This window comes from Hoplias malabaricus, chromosome 6 (genome assembly GCF_029633855.1).
Source record: "Hoplias malabaricus isolate fHopMal1 chromosome 6, fHopMal1.hap1, whole genome shotgun sequence".
Lineage (NCBI taxonomy): Eukaryota > Metazoa > Chordata > Actinopteri > Characiformes > Erythrinidae > Hoplias > Hoplias malabaricus.
In genome coordinates this window covers 52,631,914-52,646,052 of record NC_089805.1, presented here as the reverse complement: position 1 = coordinate 52,646,052, position 14,139 = coordinate 52,631,914, and the positions used below count along the sequence as shown (strand labels likewise).

Genomic DNA, 14,139 nt, shown 5'->3' with positions numbered 1-14,139 from the left:
GCGCATGCAAATCAGCCTCATAACTGTTTTCAATTGTTACAATAAGTGTTTATTTACCATCACTACACACAGGAGGAGTGTGTTATTCTGCAGTACGTCACCTTCACCTCACCAGGCCTGAGCCCCAGAGCACGAGGAGCTGAGGTTCTCACACTGTTCTCACACCCAAATCACAGCACATCAGTGTTAACACACACACACACCACTGACGAAGAACGACCAGCGCCGGGCAAGCTCCTGTCTCTGACTCTTCATCTATAACCAGGGAGGAGTGTGTCTCACAGAGTGGACAGTGAGAGGACACTGCTGTGTCTGATCCACTCGCACCAGCACAACACACACTTCAGACGCACTTACTGCACCTAAAACTGTATTTTATCCGATCTCGCTCCGTCCTGTTCTCTGACCCACTGTGTGGGTTTCTTTGGAAAGTGGCTTTATTTTATTTATATGTTTTGATTGTGTGAGATAAATAAACATCTTTAGATTCCAGTGCTAGTTTGTGGAAGATAGTCATTGCTCTTTAAAGGGGTGTGATTGCATTATTGTGTTATTATATCATCCTTAAATCAGTGGAATAAAATCATCATAAAATTACAATAATACAATGTATCTCATCTCTGTGGCGATTTAAAAAAAATAAACGAGCGTCACAGGCCGAGCAGTATCTTTGTTTTTCCCAAGATCAGGCCTGTCCAATAGGAGCGGAGCTGAGGGAGGTTCAATAAATACAACCGCATGCTCAAGTTATCTGGTTAACTAAGAGTTAACTGGCTTTGTGGAACACTGCCCAGATCAGGATTCTCAAAATAAAATATTCAAATTAATAATGATAATAAGAATAAGCATTAGTATTAATAAGCAGTATTATAAATGAGTATTATCATCATCACCAGTGTCAGCTGTTGAACGCTATAAAATTCTACTGTGATCGAGGAAAACGTCCTGTTTAAAAACAAATATTAATAAATAAACCTTTAGAACTTTAATATAATTCTAATCCCAGAGTCAGAGCAGCCCTTGTGTTCACACTCCAGTGTGGGTTCTTCCCCGACTTCAGATCTTATTCCACAACTGGTCACTTCAGTCTCAAGGCTGCGCTCAGTGGGCTTCCTGTTGTTCCTCTGGAGCGCAGGCAGATTCGCTGTGATCTGCGAGGTCCGTCGGGTTTACGTCTGCGCGTTTACATCTGGCTCCGGTCAACGTGCAGCTGCCCGTCAGGACGGTCCCGGTCTCTCTATTTACTGGGACCTGTGGAGGCTGAAGTGCCCTTGAGCAAGACTCCTAACCCCCTACAGCTCCTTACTACATGACGTACAAGACCGTGCTTCTGCATTTTACCCATCCACAGCACTGAAAACACACACACAGTTACACTTGTGCCTCCCTCAACATCCACGGCTGGAGCGCCTGCCCACTGCTCCGGGCGTAAGTGTGTACACGCGGTGCTCAGGGATAACACACGCAGTCGAGCTCGAGGAAAATAAACACAGCGAGGAGCTGCAACTTGGTCTTTCATATTATTGTTTACGTTCTCACGCACTAAACATTCAGCACTTTAGTTCTGTGGCAGATTTATTTATTAGTTATTTTACACCAAATCAGAATTTTGTAAAGTTACAGTTGTTTACAAAATAACCAAATGTTTACAGATGTTTGAAACTTATGCTTTTACCAAAATTAAACTAACATTTAGTACGTTCTTGAAATTAATAAAATATTTAGTGTTTTTTCATGTCTCCAAAGATGTGTCTTTGAGTTACTGTATAATACTGTTATTATTGTTTTCATTATATATTATTAATGTCATTATGAAATATTGTGATATTAATTTAGGGCCATATCGCACATCCCTAATCACAACAAGCATCCAGAGAAAGCCCACGACCCCTGGTCACATCTAGAGAACCCTGCTGATTTGGAAACGATGGTGTCAGTCTTTGTGTCGTCGTAGTTCTGAGCAGATCCTCTCCAAGCAGCTTCTCCGCGGACCACTCAAGCCTCATACAGGAAGTTACTTGTTCAGGGCTAGAAAGAGATGTGGGTGTGGCTAGATGCCCACCACACCCTGTGAGAAAACATCCGCGGCTCCTTATACGGGCATCCTCCCACACCCCCGGCTCCTCATACGGACGTCCTCCCACACCCCCGGCTCCTCATACGGACGTCCTCCCACACCCCCGGCTCCTTATACGGACGTCCTCCCACACCCCCGGCTCCTCATACGGACGTCCTCCCACACCCCCGGCTCCTCATACGGACGTCCTTCCACACCCCCGGCTCCTTATACGGACGTCCTCCTACACCCGCGGCTTCTCATACGGACGTCCTCCCACACCCGCGGCTTCTCATACGGGCGTCCTCCCACACCCGCGGCTCCTTATACGGACGTCCTCCCACACCCGCGGCTCCTTATACGGACGTCCTCCTACACCCGCGGCTCCTTATACGGGCATCCTCCCACACCCCCGGCTCCTCATACGGACGTCCTCCCACACCCCCGGCTCCTCATACGGACGTCCTCCCACACCCCCGGCTCCTCATACGGACGTCCTCCCACACCCCCGGCTCCTTATACGGACGTCCTCCCACACCCCCGGCTCCTCATACGGACGTCCTCCCACACCCCCGGCTCCTCATACGGACGTCCTCCCACACCCGCGGCTCCTTATACGGACATCCTCCTACACCCGCGGCTTCTCATACGGGCGTCCTCCCACACCCCCGGCTCCTTATACGGACGTCCTCCCACACCCCCGGCTCCTCATACGGACATCCTCCCACACCCGCGGCTTCTCATACGGACGTCCTCCCACACCCGCGGCTTCTCATACGGACGTCCTCCTACACCCGCGGCTTCTCATACGGACGTCCTCCCACACCCGCGGCTTCTCATACGGACGTCCTTCCACACCCCCGGCTCCTTATACGGACGTCCTCCTACACCCGCGGCTTCTCATACGGACGTCCTCCCACACCCGCGGCTTCTCATACGGGCGTCCTCCCACACCCGCGGCTCCTTATACGGACGTCCTCCCACACCCGCGGCTCCTTATACGGACGTCCTCCTACACCCGCGGCTCCTTATACGGGCATCCTCCCACACCCCCGGCTCCTCATACGGACGTCCTCCCACACCCCCGGCTCCTCATACGGACGTCCTCCCACACCCCCGGCTCCTTATACGGACGTCCTCCCACACCCCCGGCTCCTCATACGGACGTCCTCCCACACCCCCGGCTCCTTATACGGACATCCTCCCACACCCCCGGCTCCTCATACGGACGTCCTCCCACACCCCCGGCTCCTCATACGGACGTCCTCCCACACCCGCGGCTCCTTATACGGACATCCTCCTACACCCGCGGCTTCTCATACGGGCGTCCTCCCACACCCCCGGCTCCTCATACGGACGTCCTCCCACACCCCCGGCTCCTTATACGGACATCCTCCCACACCCCCGGCTCCTCATACGGACGTCCTCCCACACCCGCAGCTCCTTATACGGACATCCTCCCACACCCCCGGCTCCTTATACGGACGTCCTCCCACACCCCCGGCTCCTCATATTGACGTCCTCCCACACCCGCGGCTCCTTATACGGACGTCCTCCTACACCCGCGGCTTCTCATACGGGCGTCCTCCCACACCCGCGGCTCCTTATACGGACGTCCTCCCACACCCGCGGCTCCTTATACGGACGTCCTCCCACACCCGCGGCTCCTTATACGGACGTCCTCCTACACCCGCGGCTTCTCATACGGGCGTCCTCCCACACCCGCGGCTCCTTATACGGGCGTCCTCCCACACCCCCGGCTCCTTATACGGACGTCCTCCCACACCCCCGGCTCCTTATACGGACGTCCTCCCACACCCCCGGCTCCTTATACGGACGTCCTCCCACACCCGCGGCTCCTTATACGGACGTCCTCCCACACCCGCGGCTCCTCATACGGGCGTCCTCCCACACCCCCGGCTCCTCATACGGACGTCCTCCCACACCCGCGGCTCCTTATACGGGCATCCTCCCACACCCCCGGCTCCTTATACGGACGTCCTCCCACACCCGCGGCTCCTTATACGGACGTCCTCCCACACCCCCGGCTCCTTATACGGACGTCCTCCCACACCCGCGGCTCCTTATACGGACGTCCTCCCACACCCGCGGCTCCTTATACGGACGTCCTCCCACACCCCCGGCTCCTTATACGGACGTCCTCCCACACCCCCGGCTCCTTATACGGACGTCCTCCCACACCCGCGGCTCCTTATACGGACGTCCTCCCACACCCGCGGCTCCTCATACGGGCGTCCTCCCACACCCCCGGCTCCTCATACGGACGTCCTCCCACACCCGCGGCTCCTTATACGGGCGTCCTCCCACACCCCCGGCTCCTCATACGGACGTCCTCCCACACCCGCGGCTCCTCATACGGACGTCCTCCCACACCCGCGGCTCCTCATACGGACGTCCTCCCACACCCGCGGCTCCTCATACGGACGTCCTCCCACACCCGCGGCTCCTCATACGGACGTCCTCCCACACCCGCGGCTCCTCATACGGACGTCCTCCCACACCCGCGGCTCCTCATACGGACGTCCTCCCACACCCGCGGCTCCTCATACGGACGTCCTCCCACACCCGCGGCTCCTCATACGGACGTCCTCCCACACCCGCGGCTCCTCATACGGACGTCCTCCCACACCCGCGGCTCCTCATACGGACGTCCTCCCACACCCGCGGCTCCTCATACGGACGTCCTCCCACACCCGCGGCTCCTCATACGGACGTCCTCCCACACCCGCGGCTCCTCATACGGACGTCCTCCCACACCCGCGGCTCCTCATACGGACGTCCTCCCACACCCGCGGCTCCTTATACGGACATCCTCCCACACCCGCGGCTCCTCATACGGACGTCCTCCCACACCCGCGGCTCCTCATACGGACATCCTCCCACACCCGCGGCTCCTTATACGGACGTCCTCCTACACCCGCGGCTCCTTATACGGACGTCCTCCCACACCCGCGGCTCCTTATACGGACATCCTCCCACACCTGCGGCTCCTTATACGGACATCCTCCCACACCCCCGGCTCCTCATACGGACGTCCTCCCACACCCGCGGCTCCTCATACGGACGTCCTCCCACACCCGCGGCTCCTTATACGGACGTCCTCCCACACCCGCGGCTCCTTATACGGACGTCCTCCCACACCCGCGGCTCCTTATACGGACATCCTCCCACACCTGCGGCTCCTTATACGGACATCCTCCCACACCCGCGGCTCCTTATACGGGCATCCAGCCAACACTGACCAATTAGCCTAGACCAGATGTGCATCATCCTGAACTAAGCATGACCAGAGAGGTGTAAAGCCCCCAGCACTGGTGTGTGGAACATTGCACCTCCAGTGTTCTCTGGAGTGATAGAACTACATTCAGTTCCTCTGAGATCAGTCTGAGATGAGTTTACAATGCAAAACCTTTTCTAATGTCAGCACCTGACCTCACTGATGATTATGTGGTTGGATGCCATCAGATGCTCACAGCAATGCTGCGTAACCAAGTGTAAAGCCTCTCCAGAAGTGCAGAGAGTGTCAGTGCAGCAAATCTCATCCCTATTTGTGCTAAATGTGAAAAGGCTGAGTCACGGAGCTGAAAGTGACACAGCCTCGCTGCTGTTCTCCAAAATCCGAGTGGGAATCATACGAAGACGTGGCCGGGTTATTTTCCAGAGGTCAATCCGTGCCCTGTTAATCTGGAGTGGAGCAGATGAGGGGTATTCATAACCTGCTCTAAGACACGTCCGCCCGAGGTCCTCAGATGTCGGGGGATGGAGCGAATTAACTGTTTTTGGCTGTTTACTTTGATGCATAATTAATCGACTCAATTCACCAAGACCTTTCGATTAAAGACTTCTAAAGACCTGAGGCGAACCCACATCGCTCAGTGATAAACTTCAACAAACACCCACCAACAAGTGCCGTGGTAAAAGCCCTCAGCGTCTAAACACGGGACACACTAGTCTATAAAAACACAGCTATGTCATCAGTTCGAGAGGAGACTCACCGAATTAGAACCGGAAACAGAAAGAGGAAGCAGAACAGAAACATCTTCAACCATGCGCAGCCCTCGAGTTCACTGAGAACACAATACAACTCAACAGACTGTGCCCATAAACACACACATATATAATATACATACAGTCACTGTCAAAACACAGCCTTGTGTCTCAGTTCTAAACACTGTGCAAAGTTGTAGGAGCTGAGACCCTATGAGGCCCACGTCCTTAACTTACTTCTACGTTAAGAATGTGTCTTCCTTTTTCTCACAACATGACCACTGCAGAGCGACTCATCTACAGGCGCCCTAAATACAGACCGTTTATTGCTTTTGTTGTTGTGATAAACAAATAAATGCTTTTCGGAGCATACTGTAGCTATGACTGATGCTTTGTGAGCACTACCACCCCCATGCTTCACAGCAAACAGAGCATGACCAGTCATGTGTCAGTGGATTCAGTGCAGAATGTGGCATGAGTTCAAACGTGCTCAGAATTTCTGTAGAAAATCTTTACACACACACACACACACTCACACATATATACATATATACACATAAAAAACGTGTGTGTGTGTATCCAGATGAGTTTTCTTAAACCCTTTCCCGAATCCAAACCTGTAGGATCTCAGGGCAAACTGAGAAGCACATGTTTTGTTAGAAATGCAAGGAACATAAAACTAGGGATGGGCCTTTTATAACTTCCCAATTTTTAAAACCCTTCAGAGGCCTGTCTCAATAATTACATTATCAACTTATCATAGAGAATACGGACATCTCCTCCATCTTTACTCACCTCAACTGTGCCTACAGTGTTGGCCCGCATGTGTGTTTACATAAGAATAAAGTATTTTACCCGCTCGGTTTCCTGTTCTCTGGTTTCTGGAGCTGTTTGGGTATTTGTTTGAAAACAGTGGTTTAACTTTATTTATTTATTTATATATATATGTTAAGGATGTTTAGAATTTTTAGATTAGAATTCCAATGTTATAATATTTTTAATAACTATTTATTGCTTTTGTTAAGAGTTCGTAGCTCTTTAACGGGATGTAACGGCACTATAGCGGTATTATATTATCATTATATCAGTGGCATAACATGGTCTTAAAATTACAATAATATTGTTATCGCAATTATTTCTGGGACAATAAATCAACCACAAAAACTGCTATTGTGCCAGGCCTAGTCATTTATGATACACATTGTGTAATACACACATGCTGTTTTCTAATAGTGTGTGTTCTTTAAGCAGCAACGATATCCACAATATCTGATATCAAAATCACTATTTATATCTTGATATCGATACAAAACCTTAAAATCCCCCACCTCTAAAAGCACATGAATATGAACAGAGACCCTAATGTTTCTTTTCACCTTTATTGTCATCATTGTTAATAATTATTTCTATATTTTTATCTGTGGCCAATCAAAAGCTATATCTTTACTGGTATGTTTAATATTGCATGTTTGATAAATAGTTAAATTAACGCTATATTTTAATCAGAAACCTAGAAGGTGACTGTAAACTTCAGACCTTTCTACAGAATTAATGTTAGATTACAGCTTTATTTAAACTTATCTGCATACTAAACATCTTATATACAACGATGAAAGAAACTACATGTAAATAATAGTCAAACCCCGAGCTCAGAATAAGCTAAAGTTAGCAGGCTAACACAATGCTGAGCTGCTTAGCAGCTAGTTGTGTCTGTTTTGTTCATTTTAAAAATGCACACAGCTTGTGTGTATACTTGTGAATATTCATATAATAGGCAAACACGTCTTTAAAATCTATTTTATAATTGAGAATACGTCTTAATTTGGCTGAACATGGAAACTAGGAAGGCTAACACAGGGTTAGCAGGCAGCCTAGCTTAGTGTTTAGCTTCGTATTCGATTTTTCCGTTCCACCTTAAATAGTGCAGCAGTTTCATTCTGGCGCCTCAGGCGCCAGAATGAAACTGCTGCAGCATTTAAGGTGGAACAGAAAAAAAAAATCGAATACCAAGCCGTAAATAAGAATATATTTAACCACGTAAACTTTTAATCTGCATAATAATTATATCAAATATATAATTTTTAGGCCCGATCAGGCTCAATTTAAGGTGGCCAAATTAAGGAGGCCCGGAGAATTCCAAAAGAAATGCTTACGAATGAGGGGCTGCTAATAACAACAGCCCTAACAGCCATCATAATAATTACAATAACGTAAATCTTAATTAATTCTATATTTATTTATAACCTGCATTACCCATTTCAAACATTCTGCGGCCTCTATAAACGCCAGGTCTACGTTAACATAGCACAAGAGCTATAGCTCCGAATGCAGGGGCTGGAGGGTGCGCTCATAGCCGGCGGAGGCGCTTCGATGAGCGGGTAACCCGAAACCCAAAGCCCGCTGCTGGGACTCACCTGTTAGCGCCGGGTCCCATACTCCCTGGCCTTGCATTAGATAGAACGGAGCGCGGATGGAGGCAAGCTGGAAGAAGAAGGGATGAAATCGTCCCTTTTCCTCTGTTTTTCTTTACGTTCCCTTTTGCTTCCTCTCTTGCTGGTTTATCTCCTGCTGGCCGTGCAGAGACGAGGCTGATTCCTCTTCTCCTCCTTTTTCTTTCCCTCCTTCCACCACTTCTTACTTCTACATGTGCATCCTCCTCCGAGAGAAAGGGATCAGCAACAGCATGTAGAAAAACGTGGGCTGGACTCGAGGTGGAGAGAGGTTTAAAATGAGAGACGAATTCAGAGTTGGGAGTTAGACCCGCTGCTGAATGGACAGATAGATGGAGGGCTGGATGGATGGATGGAGTCTATGAATTATCTATGAATTATCTTCTGTATGTTGCCATTCACTGATTTCTATGACCCCTCTCTCTCCTTATTCAGTCCCAACGTGCTCTCTCTCTCTCACACACACACACACACACACACACAGACCCAGAGATTTTCACCCTGCGTTTACACCGGATTCATCAATCCCCTTTAAAATGCCCCAACCAAATCCCGTTTTTACACGGAGCCCCTCATGCCCAGGTCCTCGCCCCCCTCCTCGGCAAAAACGAGCAGAAATAATCCACCGAGAAGTGATCAAACCGAAAGAAACCCGAGCATTGCGCTCAACGTGCCCATTGTTCTCTCATCATTTTCCCCCTATTGTGTCAGCCGTGCTCGGGTCTAAAGCCCGTTCCTCCTCCGTCTCCCGCCCGCGGTTTATTATCTTTTATTCGGCTCGATTTAGAATCGTCACTGGGCTCTCGAAGACGCCATCCTCCATTTCTGCCTTTAGAAAATGAAATAAATAAATAGTAAATAAAATATGGAGGTTAAAAAAACACGCACACCCCGCCCACCTTCTTCCGCGTCACTAAGCGCGCAGCATTATGGGGGCAGTAGTTTTCTGTAAACAGTAGGAGCGATAGTCTAGCTAGCTTAGCGTTAGCAATTGGTAGCATGATACATACCACATTTATGTGTCTTAAGTGTTTCGTTCTGGACGTGGTTTGTTCCAGAGCTTTACCTAGAATCCCTGGACACCAACACACACACACACACACATCTATGGACACACACGTGAAAGTTTCACATACACGTGGACACAGTCACCCAGTCACTCATCTGTGGACAGTTTCACACAGTCATTCCACTTACCAGTGTGGGTTGGGACTATGGGAGGAGAGTGGAGCACCCGGAGGAAACCCACACAGACACAGGGAGAACACACCACACTCCTCACAGACAGTCACCCGGAGGAAACCCACGCAGACTCAGAGAGAACACACCACACTCCTCGCAGACAGTCACCCGGAGGAAACCCACGCAGACACAGAGAGAACACACCACACTCCTCGCAGACAGTCACCCGGAGGAAACCCACGCAGACACAGAGAGAACACACCACACTCCTCGCAGACAGTCACCCGGAGGAAACCCACGCAGACTCAGAGAGAACACACCACACTCCTCACAGACAGTCACCCGGAGGAAACCCACGCAGACACAGGGAGAACACACCACACTCCTCACAGACAGTCACCCGGAGGAAACCCACGCAGACACAGAGAGAACACACCACACTCCTCGCAGACAGTACACTCTTATTTGTAACTGTAGTGAACACTATTCTCACGCCAGACTTAGTACTCCTTCCTTAGTGTGGAACACAAGCTCTTAAAGTTCAGACAGTGTGACTGTTTTTATACAAAGAACAACAAAAACTCCACCACTGAACATCTGTCAGCGTTACTGTCCTAAAGAGGATAGACCACAGTGTCTGTGTGGATCTGAACCTCCGGAGAAACCACACCTCCCATCAGGCTGGAATCAGGGGAGTGAACAGTGTCCTGTGCCTACACATTTGGACTCCTCACTCAGTGTAGCCTGAGGTCTGGGGACCCTTCGATTACTGTTAGTGATTTCTAATATTTCATAGTCCCCAGAGGACTATTCTGGTGTACTGTGGAAGTGTGGAAGCACGTGATTTCAGATGCTGCCTATGTCTACACCACAAGCGGCACATCTGACCATGCACATCAAATACTGACCAATCAGAAAACAGCTTGAGAATCATACCCACCATTTGGGGACCTGGTCACTTCAGTCACCTTCGCACACTTCAGATCTGACTGACGTCATCCTTAACTATCCTCGACTGGCACGGTGTGTGTATATGTGTGTGAGAGAGAGATTTAGACCCTGTGCTGCTTTTTGATTGAAGGCAGCCAATCAGAACAGAGGTCATTATAATGTACTGATTTTCACACACACATACTGAGCCCAACCTTCTCTGCTTGGATGAGAATTTTATTATTTATTATTATTAAAGATATAACAACCCCATTTCCAAAACAGTTGGAACCTTGTGCAGTGTAAATACAAACAGAATGCAGTGGGGTGACAATTATTTAAACCCTGTATTTAAAGGGGGGCGGCACAGTGGAGCAGCAGGTAGTGTCTCTGTCACAGGTCTGTGAGACTGTCTGTGAGGAGTGTGGTGTGTACTCCCTGTGTCTGTGTGGGGAGACACAGAGAGAACACATCTCACTCCTCACAGACAGTCACCCGGAGGAAACCCATGCAGACACAGGGAGAACACACCACACTCCTCACAGACAGTCACCCGGAGGAAACCCACACAGACACAGAGAGAACACACCACACTCCTCACAGACAGTCACCCGGAGGAAACCCACGCAGACACAAAGAGAACACACCACACTCCTCACATACAGTCACCCGGAGGAAACCCACGCAGACACAGGGAGAACACACCACACTCCTCACAGACAGTCACCCGGAGGAAACCCACGCAGACACAGGGAGAACACACCACACTCCTCGCAGACAGTCACCCGGAGGAAACCCACACAGACACAGAGAGAACACACCACACTCCTCACAGACAGTCACCCGGAGGAAACCCACGCAGACACAAAGAGAACACACCACACTCCTCACATACAGTCACCCGGAGGAAACCCACGCAGACACAGGGAGAACACACCACACTCCTCGCAGACAGTCACCCGGAGGAAACCCACACAGACACAGAGAGAACACACCACACTCCTCACAGACAGTCACCCGGAGGAAACCCACGCAGACACAAAGAGAACACACCACACTCCTCACATACAGTCACCCGGAGGAAACCCACGCAGACACAGGGAGAACACACCACACTCCTCGCAGACAGTCACCCGGAGGAAACCCACACAGACACAGAGAGAACACACCACACTCCTCACAGACAGTCACCCGGAGGAAACCCACGCAGACACAAAGAGAACACACCACACTCCTCACATACAGTCACCCGGAGGAAACCCACGCAGACACAGGGAGAACACACCACACTCCTCACAGACAGTCACCCGGAGGAAACCCACACAGACACAGAGAGAACACACCACACTCCTCACAGACAGTCACCCGGAGGAAACCCACGCAGACACAAAGAGAACACACCACACTCCTCACATACAGTCACCCGGAGGAAACCCACGCAGACACAGGGAGAACACACCACACTCCTCACATACAGTCACCCGGAGGAAACCCACACAGACACAGAGAGAACACACCACACTCCTCACAGACAGTCACCCGGAGGAAACCCACGCAGACACAAAGAGAACACACCACACTCCTCACATACAGTCACCCGGAGGAAACCCACACAGACACAGGGAGAACACACCACACTCCTCACAGACAGTCACCCGGAGGAAACCCACACAGACACAGAGAGAACACACCACACTCCTCACAGACAGTCACCCGGAGGAAACCCACGCAGACACAAAGAGAACACACCACACTCCTCACATACAGTCACCCGGAGGAAACCCACGCAGACACAGGGAGAACACACCACACTCCTCACAGACAGTCACCCGGAGGAAACCCACACAGACACAGAGAGAACACACCACACTCCTCACAGACAGTCACCCGGAGGAAACCCACGCAGACACAAAGAGAACACACCACACTCCTCACATACAGTCACCCGGAGGAAACCCACGCAGACACAGGGAGAACACACCACACTCCTCACAGACAGTCACCCGGAGGAAACCCACACAGACACAGAGAGAACACACCACACTCCTCACAGACAGTCACCCGGAGGAAACCCACGCAGACACAAAGAGAACACACCACACTCCTCACATACAGTCACCCGGAGGAAACCCACGCAGACACAGGGAGAACACACCACACTCCTCACAGACAGTCACCCGGAGGAAACCCACACAGACACAGAGAGAACACACCACACTCCTCACAGACAGTCACCCGGAGAAAACCCACGCAGACACAAAGAGAACACACCACACTCCTCACATACAGTCACCCGGAGGAAACCCACGCAGACACAGAGAGAACACACCACACTCCTCACAGACAGTCAAGATTAACATTTGAGAAACAATGTTATCTCTGTGTTGGGATTGAGATAAAAATAAAGAAACTCTAGGTAGTATATTTACCTCTGTCGCTGTTACTCCAGACACTGCAGGGACTGCGCTATGTAACTTCTGGAGGAGTGTAGGTGTATGAACCGACAGAAATGGGAAGCTCCACAAAATATTCAGAAAGGCTTCATCATTAACATGCGAAGGTGTAAACACAGGGATGGAGGGTGTAGTGGTTCTACAGGAGATTGTTATTGTAGCGTGGGGTTGTGTAGTTAGTGTGTAGTTGAGACTGAGCTCCAGTGTTGCTGTAGTGTGGAGTTGTGTAGTTAGTGTGTAGTTGTGTCTGAGCTCCAGTGTTGCTGTAGTGTGGGGTTGTGTAGTTAGTGTGTAGTGTGTGGTTGTGTAGTTAATGTGAAGTTGTGTCTGAGCTCCAGTGTTGCTGTATTGTGGGGTTGTGTAGTTAGTGTGTAGTTGTGTCTGAGCTCCAGTGTTGCTGTAGTGTGTGGTTGTGTAGTTAGTTTGTAGTTGTGTCTGAGCGCTCCAGTGTTGCTGTATTGTGGGGCTGTGTAGTTAGTGTATAGTGTGTGGTTGTGTAGTTAATGTGAAGTTGTGTCTGAGCTCAAGTGTTGCTGTATTGTGGGGTTGTGTAGTTAGTGTGTAGTTGTGTCTGAGCTCCAGTGTTGCTGTAGTGTGGGGTTGTGTAGTTAGTGTGTAGTTGTGTCTGAGCTCCAGTGTTGCTGTATTGTGGGGCTGTGTAGTTAGTGTGTAGTGTGTGGTTGTGCAGTTAATGTGAAGTTGTGTCTGAGCTCCAGTGTTGCTGTATTGTGGGGTTGTGTAGTTAATGTGTAGTTGTGTCTGAGCTCCAGTGTTGCTGTATTGTGGGGCTGTGTAGTTAGTGTATAGTGTGTGGTTGTGTAGTTAATGTGAATTTGTGTCTGAGCTCCAGTGTTGCTGTAGTGTGTGGTTGTGTAGTTAGTGTGAAGTTGAGACTGAGCTGCAGTGCTGCTGTAGAGTGTGGTTGTGTAGTTATTGTGTAGTTGTGATTGAGCTCCAGTGTTGCTGTAGTGTGGGGTTATGTAGTTAGTGTGTAGTTGTGTCTGAGCTCCAGTGTTGCTGTAGTGTGGGATTGTGTAGTTAGTGTGTAGTTGAGACTGAG

General features: G+C 50.3%; 1 protein-coding gene across 2 annotated transcripts in view; it reads right to left on the bottom strand.

The window, feature by feature from the left end:
- Positions 1 to 9,330, bottom strand: part of zgc:158376 (uncharacterized protein LOC100101643 homolog) — a 32,002-nt gene extending 22,672 nt beyond the window's left edge. For both annotated transcript variants that reach the window (XM_066674419.1, XM_066674420.1), the window contains exon 1: positions 8,479 to 9,330. The gene's annotated coding sequence lies outside the window, so the exon portion shown is untranslated. The remainder of the gene's footprint in view (positions 1 to 8,478) is intronic.
- Between the last annotated feature and the right edge of the window lie 4,809 nt (positions 9,331 to 14,139).